The 14,379-nt window shown below is 37.7% G+C and overlaps 1 protein-coding gene across 8 annotated transcripts in view; it reads left to right on the top strand.

Moving 5' to 3' along the window:
- The first annotated feature begins 884 nt into the window (after window positions 1-884).
- The window catches only part of LOC128262157 (sterile alpha motif domain-containing protein 5-like), a 161,720-nt gene continuing 148,225 nt past the window's right edge, over window positions 885-14,379 (top strand). For 5 of the 8 annotated variants that reach the window (XM_052996298.1, XM_052996281.1, XM_052996273.1 and 2 more), the window contains exons 1-2: window positions 886-1,586; window positions 10,392-10,452. The gene's annotated coding sequence lies outside the window, so the exon portion shown is untranslated. Of the gene's footprint in view, window positions 1,587-10,391; window positions 10,453-14,379 lie in introns of all 8 variants that reach the window. The other 3 variants (XM_052996323.1, XM_052996315.1, XM_052996306.1) reach the window with 1 other exon arrangement.

Here is a 14,379-nt window from a genome sequence, read left to right as displayed (position 1 = left end):
TGTTTTTGCGCTCTCTCGCTCTCCCATGCTCTCAGAGTCCGAATTTAAACATAAAACTCTCTCTCTCTGGCAGCAACTATCTCGCTCCGACCAATGTTCTGTTAACAGGGTAAAGAGAGAGTACTAAAAAATGTCTAAAAAGTCGGGTGATCTAAATTTCTTATCATTCTAGTTTGATATGATTTTAAAATTTTAAATAGATAAACCTGTTTTTTTTCCAGTTTAAATTTTTTGAATTTCAGAGTTGTTCTTTGCCAAATTCAGAGTTTTAAAATTTTACTAACTTTGTTTTAAGTGCACCCAGCTAATAATAACATTTAATTTATTCCGTTAATAGTTAAAGTAACACAAAGATGATGTTATCTGTTTTACTTATTATCAAGAGAAACAAACAACAAAATATTTTAATATAAAAGATATTTATAGATTTTTATTATAATATGGAGATCTACCTATGGCTTGCTCATATAAATACATAAAAGCATTGAAAAAAGAAAGAAATGCTACTTAAATAACTATTTTACTAAATGACGAATCAAAAAAAAATGCCAATGAAAAACTATGTTGTTGCTACTTTTTGAATATCTTGATCCTAAATATTTTAGTAATTTTAACATCGGAAGAAGCTAGAATTTTAAATTGGCAACACTAATCTTTACAATTTGTTGTCAGTGGCAGAAGATCGGCTGATGTTAGATTAAGCAGCTGTTAGCTCAACAGATGTTTCGGACTCTGTAAAATCGAGTAAGAGAGGGATAGAGAGAAAGTGGGAGAGCAAGAGTCCAGTGGGACCGCGCGTGCGCTCTGAATGCGACCAAATGTACTAAAAGACCTAAATGGTGTCGATTTAGATCGGGCCTCAAATATATATACGAAACACATCCACCGCTGCGCCGAAGTTGAAAAAAATTTTCGCCGCGAGTAGATGTGTCCGCCAAACACGTTTGAAATTCAGCTTGAGCGGCTGAAACACGGCTGCGTCGTGTAAAAAACTGAAAAAGCCGGCAAAACGATTGTGTGGAAAACTGAAAGCAGGAGCAAGTGTTGTGTGATCGAAAACGGTAGCCAAAACGAGGCATTTAATAAGCAAACAGGCTGGCCAATAACCATTTACCACTAACCATTAAGGAATCGTGATAACAAAACGGAGACGAAAATCAGACACAAACCGGCAGCTACATATTTGTTAATTTTAAACGTCGTGTGTGTTCCTCTCCTGGCAACAACAACAAGCATTTAAATTGCATTTTTAATAGTTACTTTAGTTAGGAAAAGGAGAACAGATAATGCAAGGTCATTGAGGTCGAATATTGTGATGCAAGTGACAAAATCAAAATTGGAGTAAATAAGGATAAAGTTGAAAATATATAATATCGTTTCCATTTTTTCCCCGCTCTTCCATCGTCACATTATTTGAGCATCTTCGCGTCGCGTAACAGAACGGTAAATCTTTCGCCCTGCGTGTTTGTGTGCGTGTTTGAGTGTACGTTTTTCGGTTCTGTTTTCGTCTTCTCCTTACCGTTCTTTTCTCCACCTTCAATTGCCATCCCATCTCCTAATTTCTTCTACGAAAAAAAAAAGGAAAAGTAAGTGCCGCCACTCTTATTCCTTCTATGTATATGTGAAATTTTTAAGGGATTTGCAGCATGTGTGTGTGTGAGGTATATTTTGGTGTGCGTTTGCAGCCTCCACCAAGCGCCGCATTTAAAGGATATTCCTAATCCGTTTTATTGATTGCAGGGCAAAAAGGAGAAAGAAATAGCAACAACAACAACAGCCCAGCTGGAGTGCTCAAATTGTGTGTGTGTGTGTGTTTAGTTGTTGTTCTCGGCAATCTGTGCCGCTTTTTTATGTTTTTATTCCCATTCCATTTGCACTCTATCCTCATTCTCTGGGGTTGTTGTAGTTGTCGTTGTTGATGATTTTGTAGTGCCTGCTGTTTTCGTTCCTTCTCTGTGTTTCTCTTCTAATTCTGACTCTTTGCCGGCGATTTGTTGTTGCTGGCCACGGATTTCCTGACAAATGTTAATGACTTATGCAACTGCTTCCTTATGTCGTTTAGAGTATAACTTTTTCAAATTGTCCATTTTCCGACACCTAGAGAATTAATTAATTAGTTGTTATGTTCCCAGGCAAAAGAACTTCAAAAACCAAATCATTGAATATTTAAGTAATTTTTGAAATACTAAGCCTACTCATTTTTCAAGTTTTTAAGTATCCCTGCCGTTAAATAATATCAATACAAGAATCCTTCTGGTCTTCATGTCTCGGGATATTCCTATTAATGGCTTTTTAATAATAATACAAACACATGAATTTTAGTCTTAGTTTTTGAAATCATCTGGGAACATTCATAAAGAGTAATTTAATTAAAACTGCCAAAATAGAATTTCTAATTACAGCCGTTTTCTTCAGTTGCTAAATAAAATTGTTAGAAGTTCAATCAATGTGAATATTTATGTGCTCATGTTTTTAATATTTAATATGTTAAAATGAAAATATGTGTATGCAAGCAAACATTAAAGTCAATATTTTGAATGTATATAAAGGGATTTAAAAATAATGCCCTCTTATCTCTTATAAATAAATGTTCATTATAGTTAATTGTGTCCTTACCTTTGTGAATAAATTCACCAAATTGACAAGAAATAAATATTTTCTGTGTTATTTAAAAGTGCTTTAAATTGTAAAATTTATTGAGCGACTGTTTGTTACTTAAACGTTTTTTAAACACCTGTCGAGGCAATGTCAAAATACAACATTAAATTGCTGACTTTGGGGCATTAAAGTGATTATTTTTAAATCTCACGAACACACCTTGTTTTTGCCTTTTATTTCGCGTTCCTGTTCGCCCGCTTATCTCTGCTTATAATACTTGTACATTTTCGCTGCGTTCCATATCTCTGTGAATAACTTCATCAGAAAATTAAGCGAAATATGCCAGGCACCTGCCCCCGTGGGCATAACTCAATAATCACATCAAATGTCGCCACCGTACCGCCTTGCACCCGTATTCCCCGCACTTCCTCGAGTCCAGCAGCAGCAGTAGTCGCAACACCTCCTTAAGAGGTGTGTCCAGTCTCCTTGGCCACCTCACCTGGCCCCCAAGATTCCAGTTTGCAGCTCCCCAGCTAGTCAGCTTCCTCGGCTTTTCAGTTCCCCAGCTAATGCCGCACAGCTGCGCGCCATTTAAGTCGCTGACAAGTGTTTTGCCGGCATCTCCGGAATGCGACGGATACGGCGCGCAGAGCCCAGGGTTCGAGAGCCACAGAAGCCGCGGCAAAAAGTGGCAGCCAACATTGCTACCAATTATGCGATAAGCGAGCGGAGTCAAACCGGGAGCCTCCTCAGCAAGCAGCTGATGCCACTTCGCCTCACAATTGTGAGAAAACTTTAAGCAAATACAATGCGGGCTAGCAAATTAGAAGTCTCAAGTTTTGTGCTATTTTTAAAAGTAGTTTTTATATTCCAAGTTATCCATTCAGTGTTGAACATTTTAATACCTCCAATTAGGCATTTAATTATTTAGTTGTAGGTAACCAACATTTAATTGTATGTCTACAAAGTCTGCAATTACCAACAATTAATTGATGGAAATTAAATTTACATAAAGCATAGCTTTTAATTTGCATTATTATTCAGAGTTATTAAGTAATAGCATACAATATCTACAATTACATTGTGTAAGATTTTTGCGAAGATATGTTAAAAGTAGCGAGATTAAAACGGTTTCCGGGCTTAAAAAGTGTACAATTAAACTGTTAAAGTTACAAAATTGTTCTTAAATCGACTCTTTAAAGTTATTTACAAAGCTAGTAGTGATTACAAATTTATAAAACAAAATGCGAAAAAGTGAATAGGTTTAAAAAAAATATCCAAAGGAGCCCTTTAAACAGCTTAAAGAAAGCAAAAGTCGCAGCAGCTTTTACTCTTCCCACACTTTTCAATTAAAGACCATTTTTTCGCACTCTACGTGCAAGTTCGTGCAACTTGCAGCCGAACAACGTGTTAACATGGCCAAAAGCGGTGGGAGACTCCGCCTAATGAAGTGATTAGACTGCGATTTCGCTGATGTTGTTCCCTTAAAGAGTATACAAAAAAAGCATAATAATAATGGAAAAGAAATGAAATTGGATGGGGAAAACTAACAAAAGGCCGCGTGCGCGCAGCCATCAAACGAAACGAAAAGCGTGCAACTGCAACAAAAACACCGGCAAGAACAAGAGCAGAGGAATGACCTTATATTGCAACTGCAAGTCAAACAAAGGGCCGCTAATGGGTGGTGTCGAGGGGGTCTAAAGGGTAGGTAGGTAGGCTGGTAGGAAGGTAGGTAGGTAGGTAGGTGGCCAGGGTGAAGAGCGAGAACCGGTCGATTCGATGCCCATTGCAGTCCACTCTCTCAACCGCGCGGCTACTGCGGGGCAATTGGGCCAAAAGCATAAAAATCAGTCAAGAGTCGCCTCCGCCAGCTCCGTTCAGCATTAAAAGCGACAAACAAACAAACAGACGGACACTGAGCAAAAATAAAAGCCTCGTAAATGTAATCGAGTATATAAATATATAAAGCGCGGGGATTATGAGTACTGCAAGTACCCGTTATCATAATATTAAATGTTCAAATACCAAGAGGATAAACCCTTAAAAAAATCGATATTTTAAATGTAGAAACGTTGCGAAACGTTGTCGAGAACTACAAGCTTTCATCTTTTGTTTATCAGCACTAAAATGATTAAAGTTTTTGGGGATGTAAAGCTTTAAAAATCTAAGAAAACATTCATATTTAAATCCTAATGAGGCAAGAAATTTTTTCAATTAATACAAATAACCATTCATTTAGTAAAGAAAAATTATTTATCAAAAATTGTAAACACGATTTCATGTTTAATACCGATTTCGAAAACTTTACTTTTAATTTTTCTCGCTGTGGAAGAACAGGAGTGCAACTCCCCAACGGGGAATCTGAACGGGAGTGGGAATGGTACTGTTGACTGTGGACCGGGAATTGCGAATGGGACTGTGACTGGGCCTCGGACTCGGACTCGCACTGGAGCTGAAGCTGGACCTGAAACCTGGACACTCGCATCCAAAAAGGCCGTCCGTGCGAGCGCAGGCAGAGCTGAAATCGATTTTCTCGCAAACTTGGCCAGGCCGGGCAGCCGCAGGGCCAACAACTACTCGCTGTCCTCGGCCCTCTGTGCTCCACATCACTTCATTCCCATTCCCATTCCCGGGCCCGTTCGCATTCCCATCACCATTCTTCCTGCTCCTCCTGTTATTCTGGCTGTAATGGATATAGTCGAGGCGCGCGCGGTTTTCGTACCCAAAGTCCTCGAGGATTACAAGGGTATATTGCGTTTGACCATCAAAATGTAATGGTCAGATGAAAGAACTTAATGACATATAAAAATTATTTGATTATATGAAGATTTACCCACGATAATGACATGTGTTGCTAGCATGTGTAATTTTCAAAAACGAAATACTTTAAGAATAACGTTGAAAACATGTGATTTATTGTATCATACAAATGCGAAATATTTGTTTGGTAATATGGGAATAGTCAAAAATTCCGAGACTGCTTTTTCAAATTGTATTAGATATTTGTGTAACAAATGAATGTTCTTAGCAATTATCTTTATAAATTTGTTGGTACCAAACTATATGTTGAAAACATTATAGAGCCAAACCAAATTGCAAGACCGGGTATCCTTTAGTCCAAAAACGCGACTTTGCCTCACTTACTGGGTAATGATGATGCTGTTAATGATGATTCCTTTGATGAGGATGATGATGACGGTGCGGATGATGATGGGGATGATGCGGCGGCCACGGTTTCGCTGATTTCGCTGCTGGGGTCTGCTGGTGCAGCTAAAATTGCAAGTCAAACTGTCGTCGCTCGGCGTTGTTTAGTTGTTTTACTCGTGGCATGGCGCTGCTCTCTCTCTCTCCATCTCCCTGTGCACCAGCTTCCCGTTTACCCCCTTTCTCCGCTTTGGTAATTGCAATTGCAATTTTCTCCAACTGCAAGTCCGGCTCCGACTTCTTCTCCGGCTCCCGCTCTTTCTGCTGCTTGGGGGTTAGTAAATCTGCAAATTGCATTCGCCTAGCAAATTTAGTGGCAGCCGGAGTCAAGTCCATTGCTCTGAGTTATTTAATTTGGGTTATAAATAAATTTGTTTAAAGCAATAATTCGCCTTCCGCTGGGGGACGATAAAAAAAAGATAGCTATACAGTGTTTGTCTAAGCCCCATTTCAAGTTGAATTATATAATAAATTTTATTGCATCGGATTTGACTTTATTTACAAAGTTTTTGAATATTAAAAATAAATAAATTTTGTAAGTAGATTCTTAAAACAAATTCTAATAAACGTAGATTCGAGACTCAAAAAAGTAATATTTAAAGTCAAAATAATTGAAAATTAAAAACTCGATATAAAAATTTAATTTTTAAAATTGGTACTACCGTGTACTTTTTCCCAAATCGATAAACACGTTTAACAGAGATTTATAATTAACAAAAACATCTACCAAATGACACTTCATCTTCAAAACAGCATTTCTGGTTGTTTTCAGCATAAGAACACATTTATAAAACTCTGCCATAATCAGTTCTGAGTGCCACACTCACTAACGAATGGTACTAATTGAAATCATATTGCATCCACAGGGTGGCATTGGGTTTTTTTTCAGGGCGGTTGGAGGGCGGAGAGCGAGGAGCGGAGGGGAAGGCTGTCAGAAGGCCAAACCAATTCCCGAGAAGAACAACATAATTCGAGGCCAGCAGGGACGAGGGCAGCACTATGTTATATGCACCAGTGCAGCATCCAAGTCGAGGAATCGACAATCTAGACACGCAAGCAGGCAGCAGCAGCAACAGCAACAGCATTTGCATTTGGCCCGGACAGCAATTACCGAAGCTGGCTCATGATGTTGGCCTCATGATTTTCTGCTGGCCCGAAGCCTTTGCCACCTGCTTGTCTGGGAAATCTCTGGGTGTCTTCCCCTTCCTTCGACCCATCATATCTGCAGCTGTGGTCACAATAATAGCACAAAATCTTGTGTGGGGGTCTCATTTACTTGTTAATTTAATCCTTGTATGTTGAATAATATTGATATTAATAACAGTAACTATGTGAAGCATGTCTACAAAGTGTTTAGCTTTTTATAACCACCCGTTGAATACATTTAAATGTTTTGGTCTAATTAAATAAAATATATATATATATATTTTAAGATAAATAAAGCGTAATAAATTGGGATTCGTTTATTACATTTTCTTACAAATTCACGACAGCAAGTTAACAGCAATATGCAACACCGCTTAGTAAATTTAAATATTCAAATTCTTAAAATTTTTTTGAAAATTCATTTCATGTGCTATTCTTTTGACCACTACTGTGTCATCTTCTCAACTGCGTGTGTGTTCCCAGCAGCTTAACTGACGTGACTGTCAATAGAAGGAAAAGCGGGAGGAGCAGGTACTAGGGGGAGGTGGTTCTATATAGGGGACTTGGAGCGGGACACCCCTTCGCGTTTTCATGTTTTTCAAGTTGTCTGCAAACGACACCCAGCGACGTCGCCTTTTGCACTGATTTTTGCTTTGGCGCTGCTCTGCAGGCTCATCAGAGAAAAACAACAACAATTTAACAACGACGGGGGCATCAATGACAACCAAACAGCAAGCAGCAAACAAAATCAAGGAAGGAAGATATGGTAGAGATCTACGACTTGAAAATACCTAATCCATATTTTTATTTCATTGAAATCAATTTTTTCATTTCGATATAAATGATATACAAATTAAATCTTAGACTTTGGGAACAATTGTGTTACTTTAAAATATAATAATGCATAAAATTGCATTTAAATTTATTGAATTTTATATGCAGTATTGGAAAATAATAGATAATAAATCTACTTGAAATACTTTTTTTCCACCTGTTAACCAAGTCATCTTCAAAGCCATATACCTTGTGTATCTATAAGATACAAGGACGACAAGGACATCGTTTTTTGGAGGACAGACCTTGGGCTGCATCTTGCAACCCTTTGGAAATCCTTGCAACCATCCCACCCCATATATATCCTGTATATATAAGGATGGACCCGCATCATCTCATTCAAAAAGAGAGCGTAGCTTTGGTGCATTTTTGCTTCTTCCTCAGTTGCTCCTGTTACTCTTCCTGTTGTTGTTACTTTTGTTGTTGTTGTTACTTTTGTTGTTGTTGTTGTTGTGCTGATGTTGATGTTTTGTTTATTTTGTGTTTCGAGTTGTTGTTGCTGTTGTTTTTGCCATTGCTTTAATTATTGTTCCGTTTCGTCTGGCATTTGCCGCTGCACTTTTTCTTCATGTTTTTCTGTTGTTTTTTCATCACTTTTTGTTTTGGTTCTTGTATTTTTTGTTTTTATTTGGTTTTATTGCAGTTATTCTGCATTTCAGTGGCGTCGAATGGTAATGGGAGGGGTGAAAAGGGTGGTGAAAATAATACAATAGGCGCACCAAATCACTTAAATCATTCACAGCTTGGGGCGGATGTGTAATGGATACGGCTGATTGAAGAGGGAAATAATCATGTAGAGTACAAGTGTATCAGATTCTGTAGCACATTTTTGTTTCCCAACAGTTTTAGTTGCATTGTACCACTAAATTTTATTGGTATCAACTCATGTTTAGCAGGGAATTCGTTAAATAAAATAAAAATTAAAAAATAAGTAAATAAATAATATATCATTATTAAATGATCCTTAACTTACCACATTATATCATCTTTTTTTTTAACATTTCTCCATTTTACATACTTGAAATGTATCATACAGATAAGGTGGTTCCAAGTACAAAACCAAAAGAAAAGAAAATGTCTGAAAATTCAAATACTTGCTCACAACTGCTCAGCTTAAAAATGCAGGTACCTGTAACAGAGTGTTCACCGTAAGAGGATTAGTTTAGGAACAGAGATCACACTGCACTCTGCTCAATTGGCTTCGCTCCACTCACTTGATAAGATCGTTGATCCATTAATTCGTTTCGGCGCTCTGTCTCTTTTTGATCTCCTGCCTAAATCCTCTTTTTTTCGACAGTGAATGATGCCAGTTGGTGATTCATTCTCGACTTTGTGCGATTACTTCTCCTCGCATTGTTTGTTCTGTGGGGAAAATTCTCGCATGTAATTATTTTAAAGCGTTTTCCATTTTTTTTTTGTTGCTATTAAATGTCTGTGGAAATGCAATTGCAACGATGCTGCCGCCGACTCTTACCCGTGAACTTCTAAAAACCAAAGCGAAACCCAACCGCCCAAAAACATTTCACTTTTCTTTGTGCCAAAACGAGTAAAAACAAAAAACAAAAACACGAAATAAAAAAAAAGAAAAAAAATAAAATGCAAAAGTTCGAAGCCCCCGAAACGCTTTTGCCGGTTACTTTAACTGCCACGGCAAAAGGAGCAGCGCAGCAGCACGAATAATACAAAATAAAAGCCGAGCGAAACGAAATAAACAAATCAAAATGGAAAAGGACGAACCACGAATGCAGCTAGGACCTGGAGTTTTCCAGGCTCCTCGGTGAACTGCAACGTTCCAGATACTTTTTCGTTACTGCACAGGGGAAAAAAAATTAAAAAAAATAGTTACTTTTTCTAAAACAATTCAATTCTGGGATTAAAACAAAACTTCAAAAATAAACATGCACAAAATGTATTTACTAAACCAATACATTTGTATAAAATAGTCAAATAGATAATAATTATATAAGAGCGATTGCAAAGACCATGCAGAAGTTATGAAATTTTTTTCTCTCTGTGCTGTTGTTAGCCATTTTTGTGTGACTTAAATTGCATTTTATTTCTGCAACGTTGCAAAACATTTATTTACTTTCATGGTTTGTTGAGTATTTGCCAAGCCACAAGGAACTACTGCAACGACAAGGCATGAAATTCGCCAAGGATAAGGGCGATGATGATGTAATGATGACGATGTGGCAGAGGATGACGACGCCGGAGTTTCGAACAGGCGAGCGGAACTGTTGACTGCTTTTGAACTTGTGCGTCGTCGTCCTCAGCAATTGCATCCTTAGACAATGACGCGTCCACAGAAGGCAGCAGCAGAATGAGTTGAATTCACAGAGTTGCAGACATTTTGACAAGCGACATTTTTTTTTTTTTTTGGGGTTTCTGCAAGGGTGTGCCCTTTAAGTAGCAAGTGGATTTCGTAAAAAGGCTTCGGATTATTGTTATTTTTTTGTAATACCCTTTTTGAAAAGATTGTCTTTTGAACATACCTAATTTTCATAAAAAGTTTCGACTTTTTCTTGAAAATAAAACAAATATTTATTTCAGTGATTTAATTATTTATTTTGGTTTTCCCTGCTAATTAATTATATCATTTTTTCTTTTAGATATCGATGCCAACAGTATTGATGATCTAAGTCTAAATAAAATTTTACTACTGGACAAATTGTAAGTATTTTTTCTTTATAGTTAAAAATAAATTAACCTTAAATAAAACCGGTAGCTAGAGTATTCTGAGCTTAGTTAAGATAGTGTATAAAGTACATTGACATTAAAAATATATTTCCGGGCGGATTATTTAGTTGAAGATGAAGATTTTTCAACACGCCAGCGATTGAAATTGATGAGGCCTGTGCCCTGGAAGCTGACTCTGCGGCTGCAATTATGCGCTAATTAAATGCTACATAATTTTTTGAATGCCGAAGACAACTAAAAAATGCATAACATATGTTGAGCAGCCCGAAAACTCTTCTTCTGGGATCCTCTTCAGTCTTAGTCTCTGGATTTCTGAAACCCGACGAAGCCGAAGAACCAGAACCGCTTTTGTGTACCAGTCTGGGTGAATTGTGGCCTCATGCCTTGGGCTCGGGGCACAAGAAACAATTTTCAGGCACACACAAAGAAAAAGAAGCAGAAGCGGCAGCGGCAGCCATAACCATAACATGTTTTGTTATTAATTATAGTTTACGCAATGCAGGGGACAGGCCGAAGACAACAACAGTCACAGTCACTCACGGATCGAGGCTGGCTGGCTGGCAGGAAGCTCGACTTGACCATGTGCTCCTCCTCATCCTCTTTTTCCTCTCCCTCCAACTGCAGATCCTCCTCTTGGAAAAAAAGAGTTCACTTAATTTGACGCACAAATGTCAGTCACAAGATGTTGTTGAACCGCGTCAGTTGGTGGGACTTGGGCTTGGGTTCGTTCGCCTTCTGACCGGCTGCCTGTCGTTACTTTAGTTGTGAAAATAACTCAATAACTAATCCTTTTTGATGGTAGAAAAGGGTTGTTAGCCCAGGGCATTCCGTAAAGTCAAGGCGAAGCATGTGGCAAGAGGCTTCACTCCACGGACTTGACAATAAAAATTATCATAATTATATTTAAATTAATATGCAACAAGGCCCGAAAAAAAAACCCAAGCCGGCAATTTCCGCGCCCGTCAAATTACAGGAAATGCCAAACACCGAAGGGGTGCTTCTAGCGGTGTGTTTGGTGTTAGTTCACAAACGGTTTATATTAATTAGGAACTCGAGTAGCTTCACACTCCGCGGAGAAGACCATAGAAGTCGCACCCACGCAGGGCCATATAAATAACATTTATGATACAACCTTCACGGAAGGGGAACAAATTTTTAAAGACCGATTCAGTTGAATGATTTTGTTTTCACACCTTTCAATCATTGAAACAAAAACTCAGTGGATAGTTCCAGCTAAAATTAGCAATGGAATGAATGATCATCGACAGTTATAAAAGCTCTTTATAATAACGAACTTTGCCTGAAGAAAAAACGAATGTTCAAGCATTTTGTAAAAATATTTCTGTAATTCAGTTTTCTTGATAATCCCGCCCGAGCTCAATGTCATTATCGCTACTCAAACTTTATCGAATGGAAGTCAAAAAGTTGTTAAGCCCACCGACAGACTGGAGAAGACTTTAAGCCCCTTTCGGCTCAGTTCCAGCCAATCAGACCAAATTAGATGGTGGGGCAAATTAATCCGAGAGCAAGACAAATAACCAAAACTTGTAACAAATGCGTGCGACATTAATTATGCAAACAGAAATATAAACAAAGGAGAGACAGACAACAAAGCAGACTAAATCGTTCAGTTTGGTTTATCTAAATCATGAGCGGCATTTTAAAAATCATTAATCATCGTCGCTGATGAGTCAGACACCGTGAGCAAAGCAAAGCAAATTCGAAACGCAATGGACAAACAAAATAAAATACAATTTAGCATAAGTTATGCTGAGTTTCGAATTAAATAATTAAAATCACATTGCCCGTATGTTGAATTAACTTAATTATTTAATTTATGCCAACCGAGTTGCCATCAAAAATGCAATAAAAACCCAAAATCCGAAAACTACAAACATTTGTCAAAGGCGCCCGCTCATTGGGCTGAAACTAAAAATTTGCATAAATTTGCAATTGAATTGCAGAGAGCGTGGGAGCTGACAATATTAGTTTTTAATTGCCATATAAATTATAAATAAATTCACGCTTCTCTCGCGGAGGCATTTTAAATGTTATCAGTTTGCATAAATTATATCCCACATATCAGCGACTGAGTTCGACAAAGTGACTGTCTGACTGTCACCTGGCGAAAGAATTGCCCTAAAAATGCATGACAATGTAAATTAATTAAAATATTTATAAGCTTGTGCCGAAATTCGAGAGGATGTGGCCTAGCTAATTGATAATTAAATGTCAAGTGCAGGTAATTGCAAGGAAATTAGGAAAATAAGAGGAAATAGACAGGATTTTTTTTATAAAATGACTATTTGTATTAAGGTATTTGCCTATTTTATTTATTTAAAAGTTTTTTCTCTCTAAACCGAACAGAACATTACATTAGTTAACCGAACAGAGCATAATTTTAGTTCCCACCACTAAGCTCTTCTAAATTTACCATTTAGCCCAGAGCTTCATTAGTTTAACCTCTGAATTTGTTTATTATTAATGACTTTCATTAGGCTTAACTGTTATACTCTTTTTCAACATTTAAATACTTAATAAAAAACAACTAAAACAACAAATGAATTAAGCTTTGTTTACATTACGAAATTCATGTTAGATTTATTGTTTTTTTTTTTATGTCATTATTGCTTTCGGCCTGTTCTATAATTTATTTAATGATGCTTTTAATGTGGCTCGATTGGAGTTTTTGTTTTAGTTGGTCGACAGTTATTTGTGTTGCTCGTCGCTGGCCATAATAATGGTGTTTAGTGGGGCTTTGGGCTATTTACATTGCATTTTACCCACCATATGCAAAATGAGTTTGATTGTCGGTCCGTTACTTAATTGAATACATTAATAACAAAAGCGCAGAGCGGTCCACATGTGTGTGCTTATGTGGATTACAAGCCGAACAACTCTTGACATTTAAGCCCCGTTTTCAAGTCAAATTAAAAGCAAATAAAAATCGGAGACAGCGCGCGGACCACGTTGTTAGCTCACATACATGGCTAAGAGTCAGCGATTTAGATAGCAATAAAATGCAGCTCACCTCACTGAACTGCACATGCTCCATTACCAATTCAGAAATCTTTAGGCCGCGGCGAGAGCAATGGGGAAGCATGTTGCAACAACCACGTCAACAACATTAGAGAAGTCACGAACTGCGGCAGGAACACGGTGCAACAGCAGATACAACAGCAAGAGCAACTGCAGCAATATCAAAGGCAACTTCAACTGCAACAGCAGCAACAACAGCAACAACCGCAACAGCAACATCGGCAGGAGCAGCAGCTAAATTGTAAACATAAACAAAACATTTATGACTATTTACAGTTGAGCCCAAAGACTTGAACTCCAACTGCCAGGGTTTTTCAGGGTGGGGGCCTGTACGTGAGCAATATCTCCTCATGTTGCTGTTGCTGCTATTGCTATTGCTGTTGCTGCCGTAGATGTTGCTGATGAAGTTCAATGAGTTTTCGGGTGTGAAAGGGTCAATTGTGTAAATAATAACGAAAAACTGTGAACAGCAAACACAGCGGCAACAGCGGCAACAGCAGCACCAGCAACGGCAGCAACTAGGCAACCAAAATCGAAACTGGAAAATAGAAGAGGAAAATCCAAGGGTCGAAAGAACTCATAAAAATATCACACGCATATAGGAAAAGCATTTGCGATAAGCATTGCACTATGCAAACAACCAGAGACAAATATAAACAGACACCGAGCACACACAAGCGGAGCACCTAGAATCAGGTACAGTGGTAAATGGGATAGTAATTCTAAAAGTGGTTTAGAAATACTTATGGTATAATTTGACACTTCTTTTTGGGGAAACGTTAAATTAAAAAATGTTGTAATGATCTTCGAAAAAAATGTGATAAAAAAAATTTCTAGAAATCTAGAAAGTATTCAAAAAGA

This window comes from Drosophila gunungcola, chromosome 3R (genome assembly GCF_025200985.1).
Source record: "Drosophila gunungcola strain Sukarami chromosome 3R, Dgunungcola_SK_2, whole genome shotgun sequence".
In the NCBI taxonomy this organism is placed as follows: Eukaryota; Metazoa; Arthropoda; class Insecta; order Diptera; family Drosophilidae; genus Drosophila; species Drosophila gunungcola.
The sequence above is the reverse complement of the archived record's forward strand: the minus strand, read 5'-3'. Positions and strand labels throughout refer to the sequence as shown.